General features: G+C 40.4%; 1 pseudogene; it reads right to left on the reverse strand.

The window, feature by feature from the left end:
- Window positions 1-13,287: 13,287 nt before the first annotated feature.
- On the reverse strand, window positions 13,288-13,959 carry LOC106736358 (U1 small nuclear ribonucleoprotein C pseudogene; annotated as a pseudogene).
- Between the last annotated feature and the right edge of the window lie 224 nt (window positions 13,960-14,183).

Below are 14,183 nucleotides of genomic sequence, written 5' to 3' on the forward strand. Positions count from 1 at the left end.
CCTTTTTTTTTTTTTTTTTTTGTCCAGCCTGTCATAGCCAACATTTTTTTTTTAATTTAAATATAGTTTTTAAAAAGTTATTTCTGTTTGTATAATGTTTCACTTTTTTGGCATCACAAAATTAAAGTTAAATGTGTAATGGAGAATTTGTGGAAGCATAAAATGTTAGATGATTTGGTTGGTTCTCTTGCAAGAGACAGACTTTACCACAAGCTTCAAATGATTTGTTAAATTTCCTATTTCTTTAGCCCCATTGTTCTGTTTCTTTAGATGAAGTACATAAAATGAACACTATTCTTTTAGGCATTTAAAAAACGTAGTCACATTTGATAGAATAACTACAGGGAATGGGTATACAACCTCTTCAATGCGAGGTAACAGAATGATTATGACTTCCTTCAAAATCTTCTTTTAAGTAAATCTAAATCTAAACAACAATAACAACAAAACAAACCAAAACAAAAACCAGATCATAGAAACTAGATTTTTGAATAGTCCTTCCATTAGTTTCCCATTGCTTTGCTTTGGGAATAAAGAGCACATTAGAAGAATTCCTCTTCAGAAATAACAAAGAATTAGGACATTGTAATAACAAAGATTTAGGAATTGTTTAAGTTCTACCTCTCACCTAAGACATTCTAAGTACATATTTATCACAGTGACTATAGGCGATGTACATACACTCACAACTCACTCTCTATTTTGGTCATGTTCAACGGTCTGATAAAGAAAGAATCAAATCATCATTATGTCAGAATTGATACACAAATTAGAGAATATAAAACAACGACACGCAATAGAAAACAACCCAATGCGAGACTGATTAATTCTCCAATTAGTGTAAAAAAGAAGCAAAAGTGGAAATCGGAACTTGGAGGGAGCAGATTTGCATTTATTTAAAACCGACATCCACAGTTTAGGAAAAGGAGTGCTTTGACTTTCCTTTTACCTTCGTATCACTGCTCTCTGTGTACTTGAAAATAACCGAGATCAGAAATGACGTGAATTGGAATCAACTGCGCCCGTCTTTGCAGGAACACACCGGAATGTGTGCCGTCCAGGCTCGGCTTACCATCATATTCTCTACGGAATAGCTGACCACAGGATTCTCATTCACAAACAGCCAGGTTAAACAGTTAAATGCTAGCAAATCCTGCATAGCCCTGTGGGAAATTTCACTTTAATCCCGAACTTATAAGAGGACAATCAAAGCCCAAAGCCTGGGTAACAAATCTGATCCTCTGTTGCAATCTGCATCCTCATGGGAAGGAGAGAGGTGCTCTCCGTACAAGCCCGAGATGGATAAATACCTAAATGATGAGATAGATGGGGAATGCAGAAGAGGCGTCTGGCCTCAGCCATTCGCTTCCAATTCCATATTACACTGCGAGAGGCAATTCTTGTGCAGCTCAGGAGCAGCCAGTCCTGATTACTAGAAGTTGAAGTGTGGCTTAAGGAATGATTAATGACAGTGTCGGGAGAAAAACAAAGCACAATGAGAGTTATCTCTAATCCACCTGCTTGCAGATGCTATAGTAAGGGAATGAAAATGGCCCCGGAGAGCCCTGATGATAAAAAAATCAAACTAGAAAGGTGCAAAGCGGTAGATATGTATTAATCTGATATATAAAAACTAGGTCTTAGCTTGAATAAAGCATTAGGCATGAATGGAGCCCCATAGGTGATAGATACTAGGCCATAGTGGACTTCACATTGTCTGTATTTTTTAAATCAAACAGAACTGTTCCCTTCAGTATTGCCTTTGACATTAATAGGTTGGTATTTGAAAAGTCACAGTTCACTAGATGAGCAGGCTTGTGAGTGCAAGCTCATTAAACAAACCCCCTTTTCTTGTTGTTCTCCAGAAAATACAGTGACACCATACCACCACCTTGTGGCTTTGCTGTGCATGTACACACTACCCCCAGAGAGAGGCCTAAAATTCAATCACATTTTCCAAACATATAAATCCAGGTGGAACGTAATTAGAAGATCGATGATGTACTTTATCAGCAAGCACGTTTATGAGCAGCTTTCACCTAAGACAACACATGGCCAATAAGATCATTGGAGTTTCATAATGTATTTTTGGATGCAACATGAGGTCTTAGTCTGGTCATTCCAATTATATCTGTTCTAATTTCAGGCCGCCAGTGCAATGAGATCAGAAGACATAAAATATTCATCTATCTGGGGAAAATGAACAAAAGCATTTTATCCACCTGTTCCCTTGCAAGTAGTCACTGACTTTCAAAATTTAACATAGCTAAGTAACAACACTTGGAGCTTTTCATAATTTCCCTGGGTGTGGGGAAGATTGCAGAACGGTAAAATATATATGTGCATTCTTCTAAAACAAGGAATGTTTTGCTCATGTCCCCAAATACAGATCAACAGAACTCCAAGGACCTTTTTAAAAATATATATATTTTAAAAATATATATATATATATATTTTGTTTGACTTTATTTGTATATTTATGTTTGACCAGAGAAGGACAGAGTGAGAGAGAGGAAGAGCGAGAAAGCAAGCTGTCAGGTCTGGAACTTGAACCACAGTCGGCTATGTGGGAGTTCAGTGCCTTTAACGACCATGCCACCTGCCAGCCCCAGGACTTTTACACCTTTATAAGCTAAAGTCTCCAGTTGGAAAATGTTGTTGACTGGCCATGCATTAGCCTTTCACTATGACCTGAATGATAAGGCTGTGGTGGTGTTCGGTCACCGTGTTTGGGATGGAGTCGCTCCTGTTAGAAGATGATGATGGAACACACCCTGATCTGGGCAGCCTCTGGACACCAGCATATTCCTGGGTTTGAGAAGCTGCTTTCCTCCTTTGTCCTTAGTGCTCAGTGTCTGTTGCCTTCTCTCCCCTTTAATCTAACTTGCAACAAGTTAAATGTTAATTCATATTTCATGCGAGATTTTTAATATTAAAAGTCTAATGAAGATTTAGCGTTCCGTTTTTTAACAAGCCTGACATTACTGTTGAAAGAAAGCAAATACATTATTTTAATTAATATCAATTCATAAGTGCTCCTGATTTATATATTAAACAAAGAGAGAAAGTGTCTTGTCACACACGACAATTGATTCTGTATTCACCCATCATTTACTCAGAGCCCACTTCCCCCCTTCTTCCGTGGGAAATGCATGATGGAAGCCGCCATGTAGAATTGTGTGTCTCTCACGCCCCGTTAATGCCGTGCTGTGATCACCTCACCCCCGATTTCCTTATGACGAGCTTCAAGTCGGTTCTAGCCAACTGCGCTCGTCTGCACCTGACGTCCCCTACTATCACATAAGCAGCCTCTATTGTTTTAAGCTTAATGCCTTTGTGCGTGGCACAGCCTTCCGATAATCACAGAGAGCCTGACAATACGTGTGCTATAAAGGCATAATGTTAGGCCAAAGGCGGTAATTAATAACAGCAGTGTAATGTGGCTGGGAACAAGAATTGCCTTACAAACCAAAACATCTTCGGCCATTTAGCTAAGTGCAGAATTAACAAGATGGGAAGGACCTGAACAGAGAAACGACTGCCCTGCCTTGTGTGTTGTGACGCAGACGCAGTTAGGAAAATTCCAGAAGTGTAGAAACAGCTCTGATCCCACTTGCCCATCCTTAAATTAGATATTATCTATAAGCTAAGTTGTGGGAAGTTGTGGGAGACCTGTGCTTTCCTCCTTCCAGCTCTCCCAATGTCAGCCAATGGCCTTCTTTCAGAGTCAACATCAGGAGGTCTTTGTGAGAAATCACTACCGCACAGCAGGCAATGTTCTCCTCCTGCTTTCTCACCTCTTTCCACTCCTACCCCCACATGCATACTCTGTCCACTTCCTTGCATCAAGTTCCAAAGGAACAACCACCAAAAACTGTAGATGCTGGCGCACTTCACATTCTGTGCTTTGAATGAAAAATGTCTTTCTCTGATCTCTACTGCCACCTCCCTGCCCCAGAAACACCTCAGAGATAAAGACAGAGCCCCAAGAAATATCCTGTGGGTGGGCAGGAGGAGTGGGGCAGGAGCTGCAGTACTTATGCAGAAATGTTTTTAAGCCAAAGAAAGGATTTTATTTCTTTCTAATTGTTGGGCTGTAGTACAAGCCAATAATTATTTTGTCCCCCCAGTACTTTGACAAAAAGCAAAAACAACAACAACTGGTCTTGATGTTTCATGCCTGAATCGTTCCAACCAATAGCGCTGGCTGCTGGATCTGGGGAGAAAAATCTTCCAAAGCCCCAAGTCAGAATATTAATCCGAACCCTATTTTTAAGAGGAAAATAAATCATTTGCCAAGAGCAAGACAATTGAGAGCGTGAGAGAGGATCTGACCCGGAATACCAAGCAAATTCCTCTTCAGTCTAACCCAATCTTTTCATTCAATCAGTCTAAATCTAAAGGTATGTTTGTCTTTCTGAACGATACAGAGGCTCTATCCCTAGCCCTGCACGTGTCTTCCTCCCCCAACTTCCTGAATAGTAGAAATAGCTAGAAATAGCACAAGTGTTCTAGGCACACTCCAATGCTCTGCAGGTCAGCTATGACTTGGTAAGATACTTCAGAAATCAACATGCAAAGGGAAGCGCCACCTCAACAGGATTGTGAGTTACATTTATGCTCTATAAAATAAGGCATCTCCCAATTTATTTACCCAGGCATGATTATTTATCTGGCATTATATTGCAGCAGTAATGCAGGGAGTTGCTTTGTAGTTACTCTGTTACTGCTCTTGTTTTGCAGTAACTCTGTAAATAACTTGTGTCACCATTCTATGTCCCATTTCCAGATGGAAGATAAGACGTTATTTCTGCTTCAGTGCAAAATCTTAACAGCTGATGTAAGGAGGTGTTCAGATTCCTATCTAAATTACATGCCAGACTTTCTGCATTAGCATTGTTAGGCGGGTTATTTATCTACAACCTGAATATATTTCCAGGATATCAAATGATGACTTATAAGCTATCTCCTATGATGTGATGTGCAAGCCTAGAGCAATAAAAGAAAAATTTTAAAACCACCTCCACGGAAGATCTGAGCTTTGAAAAACCTATTCGACATTGTTCTGTTTACCTTAATTAACACAAATCCTAGCCATATTTGTTTATAACACTGTTAGTGACTAAATAAAACAGTTATGAAGCTGCCTACAAGGCCACTGGGTATGCAAGGAAAACTACACAGTCATTACTACCCAGTGGAGGGCAAACACATTGTATTTTATTGCTAATTTGGACCAAATCCCTGTAATTTGGTCTTTAAAGATTGTGCATGGGTTATGAGCATACAGTTGTTGAATAAATGTACCATGGTATGTTTTTAGCATCTGTGGATGTTTTAATTGAGTAATAGTCTCCTTTCTGTACAGCTTAATGAAACGCATTGCATATTTGGGAATTCTAACAAGGTACACAATTTGGAAAATAAATCACAAAAGAATTTTCTTGTGCTGTCTAGAACTCCCTTACGCTGCTCGACTCTAGAAGAGCAGAATAAAAACCAAAACACTGGCTTAGGTGGATAATGATTTGTACGTGATCTTCCTGTTTCCCTTTGTTAAGAACGAAGTCCTAGACCTCTCCTCCATCCCGAGGTTTTCTTTCTCCTCAAGAGGAAAGTAGTTTAGGCCAGGATGTTGTGTTATTCCATTAGTTTATGTTTTAAGACTAAGAAGAGATATTTCTGTGTTATAAATTATTTATAAACAAAAGAACAAAGGGAGGCTGTCAGGGCTGCTGCTACTTTGAGAAAATAAAAAAACAGAAATGATAAATTTATGGAGAATCCAATTTGATAAAGAGGGAGGAGATGCAACTGCTAATTATTAACATCCATCTGCAGACAGAGACCTGAAAAGAGAGAATAAGATGGATACATTTACATCTGTCTGTCACCAAAAGAAATCTCACTAATGGTGTTCCACACTGTCACCAAACTCTCCCCATCCAGCTTAGAGAGCCTTGGAGACATGTGAAGATATTTTAATCAGCAGTAGGGCGAGGAAGAAATGCAAAGACCCTGAAAAATGGACATTGAAAAACAACTTCACTTCCCCCTGCATCCTGTCTTCCCTTCACAAACAAACAATAATGAAAATTGGGGCGAACGTTCTCTCTGTCTCTCTCTGTGGAGAACAGCAAGTTTTGAAAACTTTTTAATTTAAGCAGTTGCGAGCCACACCCCCACTGATACCAAGCACAGTGTGGCAGCAAGGGCATAAGGAAGAATGCCCGGCAAAAGAAGAAGGAAAAAAATGAATAAAAGAAATAGCTTATGATGTGAGAGATCATTTCTTTTCTTCTATTTTGATGCCAAGCCTACCTCTTGTCTTCTGGACATTGCTTTCATCAGCAGGAGGGAACTGAAAATGGGCTGCTTTGAAAACTCAGGACCCTGAGCTGCTGCCTTCCTTTCTTGAAAGGAGAACAGGGGGAGGGATACATACATTAAGAATTTGTCAAAGAAAAAGAAATGCTCTGTGCCCAGGTGCAGCTCACTGATGAGATGGGGGAGAGCAGACCTGACCTTCTTTCTTGAACATTAGTTCAAGACTACTGGCCCCTGAAAGGGGCTGCCATTTCAACTTTGCCCTTGTCACCTTATTTTCAGTAGCAAGGTCATCTATACTTGGGAGGTTTCAAATCACCTTTGAGAAATTTAGGGCACTATTTTTATCTGTCACCCTTCTACACATAAGCCTTGGGCTGGTTCCCATATCTGCTATTCATAGATTTGGCAGTTTTTAGCCTGGATTTTTGATGCGTTGTCCATCATGTGATTTTTCCCAGTTGGTCTGAATTAGCTAGACAGAGTATGGGAAGAGAGTTTTGTTCCAATTCTCTTACTTTGTCACATATTTTTAAAGGAGGCAGAAAGAAAGCGCGCTGTAGCTCTTTTCAAAATGTTGGAGATACCACTTTATTTGCAGTGTTCAAATTGCAGATTTCCTACAGATCAGACTTTCTGACCAGATCACACAGCTGTTAGTCTACATCGGATTTCTTTCTTTAAATATGATTGTGTCTTGTATAGAAGTTTTTTCATCTTATAAAACTGCCTCACCCCTTTTCATGGACTTCTTTTTAAAGTTTAGGAAACATAGATTTAAGAAAATGGGAATGAGTAGCCATTTCTACGGTATCTGTAAACATTGCATTTAGTATTTAGTACAGGAAGCGATGACTCTCCACAGGAAGCAACGACTAGAGTCACGAAGACAACGTAAATAATAAAGAATCTCCGTTCTTCTGCATGGGCACTACCCCAAAACTAGGACAGTTGGAGAGATTGAGAAATACCTTGCAATTATTATAAGATTGATTTTGATAGAACTGTTTTAAAACATTTTCAAATAACCCATGAAATGAAGATTTTTAAAAATGTTTTCTCTCAAGCTCGGTTATCGAGTCATTGGTTTTTACCAGGGAAGGTAAACGTTGGTTTTTACCAGGGGAGGTAAACGTTGGAAATGGGCCTCAAACCTCTACAGAGTGTTGGACCATGGACAGCTGGCCATGAACTTAATGGGGTCACATATGGTACACTGAAATAGATGGGTCTGTTTTTAATAGCAATTTTGTTAGAAAGGTACAGAGAGGTCAGTCAATAAATCAATCTAAAGTAAACTTTTGAGGGTTGTTCATTTCTCAATTTTTGCCAAATACTCTTCATTTATTATCTGGAATGCATACGATGTATAGAAATTCCAAAGGAAGGTTTTTCAACATGACTTACCAGATGTCAGGGTTAGATCAGGGAGCTTACCCACCAGAGGTTCAGGAAATACTACAGCATGGAAGGAATGGTGTGGGGACACTCAGGTTAGAGAAGTGACACCTAATAAAGGATAGGGGCCAGAAGGAATCTCAGTGTGACCCCTGCCTTCCGAAGAAACAGTCCAGGCTCTCTGAGCCTGTCAAGCTTCCTCAAAGCAGGAGAAAATCACTGAGATTTGGAAGAGCTGGGCAAGAAAGGGAAGGAACAGGACCAGCAAGTGGCATAATGGTTACTTCGCTGGACTACCATGTAGCTGACCACAGTTCCAGTCCCAGACCTTGTGGCTTAAAACTCATGCTGGACGTGCATGTGTGTGCCCAAGATCCTGAGAGGAGAAGAGATTGTGGTGTAATCACTCCCCCGGGGGGTGATTTCTCGCTTTCTGTCTCTATGTCTCTCTGGTGAGCACACATGGCCTATTACAAAAATCTCTCTAAAAACAACAACAACGTGGGAATCTTCCAGCTTTTAATCTCAAACTGTTTTTTGGTGAAGTCAAATACTGATAGAAGGACAAGAAGTGAGAAGTCTAATGGTTCTCTGAAAAGAGTCATGATCCCAACAAAGTGTCCTGCTAAGTCTCAGTGGGACTGTAGTCAATCGCATTACTCCTCTAATAAATACTCCAGTTCCTTCCTTGTGCCCCTCCCACACCTTGCTAACATTTGTTGACCATGTAACTTGGGTGGGACATTGCTAAGTAAGCCAAAGTAATATGTGTCACTTCCAAGCAAACCTCTAGAGCCGGCATGTGGCTGGCTCCCTATTTCTTCTTTCCCCGTTCCATGAAACGGGCTGTGTACCCACAATGAATGAGCTCCCTGCCTGAGTCCATCATGACTACAACCTAGTACAGTCAACCCACAATGGACAGACAAAAATATGCCTTTGTAGCATAACCCATGGAAAACTTCAGGTTGTAGTATGTCATAACCTAATTCATTCTAGTTTCAGACAAGGATTACTAGCTGGAAATGAGGAAAAAATGAGAAGAAAGATTCAAACAAACAAGGAATCAGCCTGAGTAATAGGAAGAGTAGTGAAGCCAAGGGAGATCATAACATTTTACCAAGAACACCACAACATAACACGAGTCCAGGCACACAGTTCTACAAAATTATACTCTGGCTGATACTGTTGTCGTTGTTGTTGGTTTTTGCCAAGGTCATGTACCTTCTCCAGAACAAGAAAAAGAGAGAGAGAAGGAGGGAGAAAGAGCAAGCACCCCTACTGGGTTGTGGTCACATCACAATCTCTTCTCTCCCATTTTTCCATCCTGTTAGGATTTTGCTCACACATGTAGATGTACCAGGCATGCTTTTTAGGCCACCTATGGTCTGGATTCAAACCACAGAGTCAGGGAACCAGCAGTTAGCGTAATGGCTATGTCACTGGACTCCCACGTAGTCGACCGCAGTTTGCTTCCCGGACCCGGTGGCTTAAAACTCACACCGGGCGCGTGTGCGTGCGTGCCCAAGATCCCGAGAGGAGAATGGAGGAAAAGGGATTGCGGCGTGACCATCCCCCCCCCGGGGGGTGATTTCTCGCTTTCTGTCTCTATGTCTCTCTCTGTCTGTCTGGCGAGCGCATGCGCCCTATAGTGAAAATCTCTCCAAAACACAAACAAACAAAAAATCACAGTCAGCCAGGTGGGGTCTGCCTCCCTTAACACCCTGGTTTCTAAATAGATTATTTTTATTATAGATGTGGGAAACCCTTATACCTCTATCATGCTAATTAAAGTACAAGATATCTTAGATTCTATAAATAAATAACATATCTGGGGGAGATAAAGGCACTAACAAAATAAGGCTAGAATGTGCACTTACCCAGCAGACAATATGAAATGTGTTAGTACATTCACATCCATAGATATGCACTGATGAAGGTACAGGAAGGTACATGCCACTTTTGCCCACAAAGTTGAGAGCTGTGTATTAATAGAGTATTAATAGGGGTTTATAACTGAGTTATAAAAACAATGACAGATTGATTATATTGGATAAATTATGTATCTACTTCAACTTATAAAGCACGAAGACTATGAAACTCTTTTAGCATGCACGAAGTATGATTGTCTTATATGTATAAAGATGCATGGCACCCTCTCTTATGGAGCATGACGCAGGAACTGAGTGCTTAAACTAAAAAGGACTTTGGTCTTCTAAAACTTTCTGATTTCTAAACAATCAGAGAACAAACAACATGGATAGATATACTTATCACCAAGATTATGCTAAATAAAATTCTGTCTTATGAACGTTCATGTGGCACCTTGGGTTGTTGCAAGGCTTCATAATCATCATGTATTACAACCCCTGTGAATAGGAAAACATAGAACCTGTATTTTGTGAGACACTGAAGCTTAATGAGCACTCTCACTCAGAAGACCCCGATAGAAGTCCTCACTTACAAACAGGCTGACCGTATATTCCTGCTTCCCAGCACAGTCCCGGTTTGTGCTGTTGAGCCGGCAAACTTATGAATGATATTCCCTTTCACACTCAAAACTATCCTTAACAAAGGATAAATTATATGGCCATACTACTTACATTGGACTTTAAAAAATCCATTTAAGATTTTAGAGCTCTGGTTTCATCAGTTATAGATTTCAGGATAAAATTGAGATAATACACATAAAAGTGCTTTGTAATCTTCTTAAGCACTATATGTGAGGGGGCACAACAGAGTTGTGGAAAATAAAATTAACGTATGGGTTTATTCAGGTGCAAAAATAAATTTGAAATCCATGCATGGTTTTTTTTTTTCCATAATATGCATTTCCATGATTTTTTTTAAGGTCCAGTGTATGTGTCAGAAAGGTAATATTAGCATCACTATTATTGGAAAATTCTATTCATAGAGCATTGCATAAAGTGTATACTGTCTTTAAGAAACACTGCATCTTTTTTATTTCCTCCATTCATTCAACAAATATTTATCAGGTTACTACTATGAGCCAGAAAGTATGCTTGGCACTGAGGAGGGAGGTGAAAATAACAATCAGACAAATGGTCCATACCCTCCCATAGCTTTTACACTAATGCCTCCATAAAAGTTATTTCTGTTAGAAAAGTGTGGGTGAATAAGAATAACTCTATTCTATCCATTTACCTGGGGAGTGAAAGCAGAGAAAGGTGAGGTCTCAGATCTCTCCACAACTCAGCCCATTTTGGATGGAGGCTAAAACTCATGAGTCCTAGTTCGCATCCATGTTCTGTCCAGTTCATTATTTTGTTTTTAAAGGATTAATGGAAATTCTTAGAGAGTCTTTGATCTTCCCTCAAGAGATCTCCTAGTTCATCCTGGCCTCTAGGCAGGATTGCCCTTAAAGGCAAAACAAAAATAAGGCTAATCCTTACAACCGTGCAAAGTTGGTCAGTCATGTTTATACAGGCTCCGCAGACCAAGCTCCAGGATGTTATGTTCAAGTTTAATGGCCCCATCTTTTGAGCTTTATGAGCTGCCATAGTCCCATAGACCTCAAAACAATCCAACATCTCAACCGAGAAACAGAGAACTTTGAAGGGAAATAAAAGAAAGCAAAGTAGCCTTCCAAATTCAAATGTCCAAACAAATCACAACTGAGCAGAATTTTAGCAAAGGGTCTACAAACACAAATTTTCAGAGTGAATACAAACGTTATCTTTTTTTTTTTTTCTGCTATATTCTGTGACTATCAAAACAGCAGCTCCACTTGATTCTAATGTACTTCTACTCTTTAGAGACTCAGGGAATAAGATTATCAATCACCAATATTAAGACACACATAAACAAATGCATGTCCTCTGTTTCAAAAGTCCAAATTCGCTGTGTCTTCCACATGCTTTCCGGCTTCCAAATTGTATTTTAATCAGATACATTCCATGAAAACATCCTGAAAAAATCTGAGCCCAGTGCCTGCTCTGATGCAGCTGTAACAGCCATTCTGAGAGCTCGAAGTGCCCTCTTTCGGCCTGCAGAGAGAACTGCAATCCCCTTCTATTGTCAAAGGAGCCCTCTGGAAAAAGAATGTGTTTACAACAAAGCCCTTTACTTAGGAGCAAACCACAATGATGACTAGACAAATGGAAGTTGCCTCTAGTCAAAGCACTTCTGCTTTCAGAAAGCCTCATTAAATGAGTTTCATTATACATCTCTCAACCCTGGTCGACAAACAAGGCTCATTCTTAACCCTCCCGAGTTAAACACTGGATTTTAATAGCAATTCGTCAGGGAGCACAGAGTGTCTATTTTATAAGCTGCCTTCCAGGACAGGTTGTGGCCAACAGTTACTGTTCTCTTCTCTGACCACTTAGCATTTATTTCATCCTGTCCTGTACTATAGCTATCTATTTACAAAATGGGTTGTCAATGCTTTGAGGGCATGCACTATATATAGTTTATATCCCCAGAACCCAGCATAGTGCCTGGCACATAGGTGGGGGTCTGGAATGATTAAATAAAAGTGGGACATAGAAGACCTCATTTGGAGGAAATCTCCTGTTGCACCAATGTCAGCATGAATTTTCTTTTCTCAATCTATTTTGTTCTAATTCCCAGGTAAACTTTTCCATAGCTTTCCCTTGGAAACTAAGCACAACAATAAAAACCTAATTGAATGGCTTAAGTTTTTCCAAAACAAGAGGAGACACTCAGTATTTTATGTTTCTTTTTTAGTTCATTGTTTTTTTAAAGATCTGTAGAAAAGCAATGTCCTTATCTTAGCTACTTTATAAAGCCTTTGTAAACTTAGTGGTAACCCTCAGTCTTGTATTTTGGCAAAGAGGTATACAGTTGGTTCTATCTGGTACCAATTCAAAACCTTACCAGGTCAACATCAAATTGAATATTGTCATGTGAAATGCTACCTTTGACATATATCCTTGAGCAATCTTAATATAGCTTGAGCAGTATCCTAAAATAAATCTATTCTGAGGCAACCTGCAGATCTTCCTCACTCTTCTGATTAGTGTTACTACTGGGTATGGGAGATGAGTGTTGGAGATGCTTCCTTGATAAGTTACAGCAATTTTTTTTAAGTTTTTTTGCCACAATGCATGTGCACTCTGGAGAAAGAGAGAAAGTGAGAAATTCCCCCGAAGGAGATGGCCATGACACAATCCCTTCTCCATTCTCCTCTCAGAATTTTGGGCATGTACACACATGCTCCCAGCATGATTTTTATGCCACTGAGTCTAGGACTAGAACCATGGTCAGACACATAGAAGTCTAGTGCCTTAATCACCATGCCACCTGCTGGCACCTACAGTAAACTTTTGAATGGGACATATACCTTGGATATCATGTCTTTACTGCATGTGAGCTTCTGAAAAGCCAAAGAGCAAAGAAGAATACATGGCTCTAAATGAAAAAAGCACAATTATAAGCCCATGGTCTTTGGTCTGCATGACTACATTAAGTTGTTTTGTTTTGTTTTGTTTTGTTTTTAACTAAAACAGTTGACAATTTTATTATTTTCACATTTCACAATACAAATGAAAACTGCACTTTTTTGCCTCTCTTCTCTCCTCCAAAACTACTCTTATTTTTAATTGTTTTTAATAGGAAGGGGGAAAGTCTTCCTTGACATGCTGTTAGAAAACACCCAGAGTCACAGCTCCATGATCTCCTGGTGAAGTAGAACAAGTTAATATAAAACGGACATAAGGAAGCCTCCCTTCATCCTTATCTGTCTGGCCAAGTCATCCCTGGCCGAGTGGGCACCATCATGGGCCGGGCAGGAGGTCTCATCATTGGGGGCCCAGGCGTCATGGGCATGTGACCTCCCATGGGTGGCCTCATTCCAGGAGCAGGTCCTACTGGCATCATCCCTGGAGGAGGAGGGCCCATCATTGGCATCATGGGAGGGGCCCCCCATATGGGGTGCTGGCATCATGCTAGGACAAGGAGGACCTAGGAGACTGAGGGGAGGTGGGATCATCGTCCCAGCAGGAGGAGGAGCAGAGAATGGAGTAGGAGGTATCTTCCCTTGTTGAAAGGCAGCAGTTGTTTTGTCAATCAGGCTCTGAGCCTGCTCTTCCATCCATTTCTGATAATAGTCTTTCACATTCTCTTTGTGTTTCCCACCACCGCAGGGTGTTTTTCTCACGGATGGAGAATCGTGGGTGAGGTATGGATCACAGTAGTCACAATAAAACTTAGGCATGTTGCTCCTCAGGCCGTTGGACTTTCCGCTCCGCTCCGCGCTGCCTGGAAGTGACCACTACATTAAGTTTTATCAGCAAAACCGTAGCAAAGATTTGCTGGTATGATTGGGTCAGAGAGAGTCATTCCTTGTCATGAATTTGTGTTTACCAAGTACCTGCCAAATCCAAGCACCTTACCCGTTACCTGACTGAAAAGGCTGAAAAAGCAGTGGATGATGCCCAGAGCCTCAGTCTCTAAGTGGTGATACTCAATACACA

This window comes from Tupaia chinensis, unplaced genomic scaffold (assembly GCF_000334495.1).
Source record: "Tupaia chinensis unplaced genomic scaffold, TupChi_1.0 Scaffold000062_1, whole genome shotgun sequence".
NCBI lineage: Eukaryota > Metazoa > Chordata > Mammalia > Scandentia > Tupaiidae > Tupaia > Tupaia belangeri.